Here is a 4,656-nt window from a genome sequence, read left to right on the forward strand (position 1 = left end):
CTGTAGAATGTGTACTTTCCAAAAATATATGGGGTTGGGGGGTAAACATATATTTCTGTGTTTTTACCCCACAAAAATGCAGTCAATGTGTTGATTTTTCATTAGCTGAAGTTACCCACAGGACAATTTGTATGTGCTAACTTCATTTTGGGGCCTCTAAATGCCATATACTTTGGTAAACTTATGAACAATGGCCACCAAAATGTTCAGAGGAACCCTGGCAATCATATTTAGGGTGCTTTTTCTTAGTACGTAATGACACATGGTGATATGGTGCTGGGAAGTTGAAGCTTTGAGGCAATTTTCAGATATTTCACCAAAACCGACAACTTTGGGAAAGCCTTGCGACTCAGTAGTTTGGAGCAATAAGGCATGGGTACCCATTTTAGATTCTGTAGAATGTGTCCTTTCCAAAAATGTATGGGTTTGGGGGGTAACCATATATTTCTGTGTTTTTACCCCACAAAAATGCAGTCAATGTGTTGATCTTTCATTAGCTGAAGTTACCCACAGGACTATTTGTATGCACTAACTTCATTCTGGGGCCTCTAAATGCCAGATACTTTGGTAAACCTATGAACAATGGCCACCAAACTGTTTGGAGGAACCCTGGCAATCATATTTAGGGTGCTTTTTCTTGGTGCGTAACGATACATGGGTGATATGGTGCTGGGAAGTTGAAGCTTTGAGGCAATTTTCAGATATTTCACCAAAACCGACAATTGTGGGAAAGCCTTGCGACTCAGTAGTTTGGAGCAGAAAGGCATGGGTACCCATTTTAGATTCTGTAGAATGTGTACTTTCCAAAAATATATGGGGTTGGGGGGTAAACATATATTTCTGTGTTTTTACCCCACAAAAATGCAGTCAATGTGTTGATTTTTCATTAGCTGAAGTTACCCACAGGACAATTTGTATGTGCTAACTTCATTTTGGGGCCTCTAAATGCCATATACTTTGGTAAACTTATGAACAATGGCCACCAAAATGTTCAGAGGAACCCTGGCAATCATATTTAGGGTGCTTTTTCTTAGTACGTAATGACACATGGTGATATGGTGCTGGGAAGTTGAAGCTTTGAGGCAATTTTCAGATATTTCACCAAAACCGACAACTTTGGGAAAGCCTTGCGACTCAGTAGTTTGGAGCAATAAGGCATGGATACCCATTTTAGATTCTGTTGAATGTGTACTTTCCAAAAATGTATGGGTTTGGGGGGTAAACATATATTTCTGTGTTTTTACCCCACAAAAATGCAGTCAATGTGTTGATTTTTCATTAGCTGAAGTTACCCACGGGACTGTTTGTATGTGCTAACTTCATTTTGGGGCCTCTAAATGCCAGATACTTTGGTAAACTTATGAACAATGGCCACCAAAATGTTCAGAGGAACCCTGGCAATCATATTTAGGGTGCTTTTTCTTAGTACGTAATGACACATGGGTGATATGGTGCTGGGAAGTTGAAGCTTTGAGGCAATTTTCAGATATTTCACCAAAACCGACAACTTTGGGAAAGCCTTGCGACTCAGTAGTTTGGAGCAATAAGGCATGGGTACCCATTTTAGATTCTGTAGAATGTGTCCTTTCCAAAAATGTATGGGTTTGGGGGGTAACCATATATTTCTGTGTTTTTACCCCACAAAAATGCAGTCAATGTGTTGATCTTTCATTAGCTGAAGTTACCCACAGGACTATTTGTATGCACTAACTTCATTCTGGGGCCTCTAAATGCCAGATACTTTAGTAAACCTATGAACAATGGCCACCAAACTGTTCGGAGGAACCCTGGCAATCATATTTAGGGTGCTTTTTCTTGGTGCATAACGATACATGGGTGATATGGTGCTGAGAAGTTGAAGCTTTGAGGCAATTTTCAGATATTTCACCAAAACCGACAATTGTGGGAAAGCCTTGTGACTCAGTAGTTTGGAGCAGAAAGGCATGGGTACCCATTTTAGATTCTGTATAATGTGTACTTTCCAAAAATATATGGGTTTTGGGGGGTAAACATATATTTCTGTGTTTTTACCCCACAAAAATGCAGTCAATGTGTTGACTTTTCATTAGCTGAAGTTACCCACGGGACTGTTTGTATGCGCTAACTTCATTTTGGGGCCTCTAAATGCCAGATACTTTGGTAAACCTATGAACAATGGCCACCAAACTGTTTGGAGGAACCCTGGCAATTATATTTAGGGTGCTTTTTCTTGGTGCGTAACGATACATGGGTGATATGGTGCTGGGAAGTTGAAGCTTTGAGGCAATTTTCAGATATTTCACCAAAACCGACAATTGTGGGAAAGCCTTGCGACTCAGTAGTTTGGAGCAGAAAGGCATGGGTACCCATTTTAGATTCGGTAGAATGTGTACTTTCCAAAAATATATGGGTTTTGGGGGGTAAACATATATTTCTGTGTTTTTACCCCACAAAAATGCAGTCAATGTGTTGATCTTTCATTAGCTGAAGTTACCCACGGGACTGTTTGTATGCGCTAACTTCATTTTGGGGCCTCTAAATGCCAGATACTTTGGTAAACTTATGAACAATGACCACCAAAATGTGCAGAGGAACCCTGGCAATCATATTTAGGGTGCTTTTTCTTAGTACGTAATGATACATGGGCGATATGGTGCTGGGAAGTTGAAGGTTTGAGGCAATTTTCAGATATTTCACCAAAACCGACAATTGTGGGAAAGCCTTGCGACTCAGTAGTTTGGAGCAGAAAGGCATGGGTACCCATTTTAGATTCAGTAGAATGTGTACTTTCCAAAAATATATGGGTTTGGGGGGTAAACATATATTTCTGTGTTTTTACCCCACAAATAATGCAGTCAATGTGTTGATTTCTCAGTAGCTGAAGTAAAGTCCTGAACAATTTGGATGTGCTAACTTCATATTGGTGTCTCTAAATGCCAGATACTTTGGTAAACCTATGCATAATGGGTATCAAACTGTTCAGTGGACCCCTGGCAATCATATTTCAGGTACTTTTTCTTGGTACCTAATATAGTTTGGGATATGCGGAGCAGCAAAATAAAACCTTTGAAATGATTTTTCAGAATTTTGAATTTTTTGTTGAAAAACCGCTATGTTCAGACAAGCTTTTATGTTTGGTAGTTGGGAGTAGAGAGACATAGTTACCCATTTTGTAATCGGCAGAATGTGTACTTTTCAAAAATGTATGGTTTTCTGGGGTAAACCTACGGTTTCAGGATTTTTTGCCTTGGAATCTAAAGCATGCCGTTTTCTGCCTTAGTGCTTTCAAAATTCGGTAATATACTGCCGGGAGTTTTTGCTGTACAGAAATCCTAAATCTCCCTAAAACTATACATATCTGGTATTGACACGTTCGAGAGACATAAGGCTTTCCAAATCAGTTGGATTTTCATCCGTAAAATGAAATATTTTTCTGGTATAAATTGATATACGATGAAAAATGGTAATTTTTCATTTTTTTTTGGTATTTAGCACTATAAATTTTTTTGCACAGGTGGAAATACATGAAAACTCAGGCAGATTTAGAAAGCTCAGTTTCTACCGAAAAAAACAATGTATAGTTTTCCTAGGTAAACTATAGGTTTCCCCTCAGAAAATGCCACTAAAGTGAGAGAGCACAAAATGTTTCAAAAACGGCTGGCATTTCGCGTAACCAAAATGTGAAATTCTGCTGGCACTTAAAGGGTTAAAATTGGCCATTCTATAACATACTAACAGTTCACTTAAAGGTGACCCACCCCTTTAAGTCTAAGGCAATTGGACTTTCTCAGTATTTTTTAAAATATTTCACCACTCTACGAGTTGCCTCTTCAGTTCAACTGCTTGGATGAGTGTTTTTAAGAAATTGTAGATACCTGGAGGAATATACAGTAAACATTCATAGATATTTCCTATCAGTAATTCTTTTAAACATACTGCAGTTATTTACAGATTTGTAAGGAACATTGTAGAAGAAAATCTTTCTTTGAAAGTTGACTAAACCCCAGCATTTTCATGCTTAGGATAGGAATGCCCCTGATAAATATAGCTAATAGAATGAATGTATGAGTAAATGTAGAGGGCTTGTTACAGTTGTTGCTTTGCTCAATCATTGATATGACAAGCAATTTTCAGCCGGCTACTCACAAAGAGCATGGTAAGTTAGAATACTGGGTAAATGTTAGATCTTTGACAAGACGGGATAAATATTGAGTTGGTGGCTTAAGGTGGCATACATTATAAGATCCGATTGTTTGGCAAGGTCACCAAATGAATGGATCTTTCCCCTGATATGCCCACCAGAGGTAGATTACCAGAACAACCAGAGTAGGGGCTGTCAGAGCAAGAACTGCATTAATGAGCCAATTTGGTCCTCTATCCAACGTGGAAATCAAACATGCCTGATCGACATCTGCCTTATGTCTGTCTAAAGCTGGCCACAGACGCAAAAGATAAAGTTGTACAAATCTTAATTTCGTACGATTCTCAGATCATATGTGGATTGTTGCGCCATGGGGATCGGTCGTTTAGTCGATCCGACAGGTAAGAAGATTTCTGTCGGCTAATGATAATATCTCTACATTTGTGGCCTATCTGACAATATCATTGGTAGATTGTCACTACTACTTTTTGTCATAACGATTGCTGTATTTCAATTAATGGCCAGAACATCATCTC

The sequence above is a fragment of the Xenopus laevis genome, chromosome 2L (assembly GCF_017654675.1).
Source record: "Xenopus laevis strain J_2021 chromosome 2L, Xenopus_laevis_v10.1, whole genome shotgun sequence".
In the NCBI taxonomy this organism is placed as follows: domain Eukaryota; kingdom Metazoa; phylum Chordata; class Amphibia; order Anura; family Pipidae; genus Xenopus; species Xenopus laevis.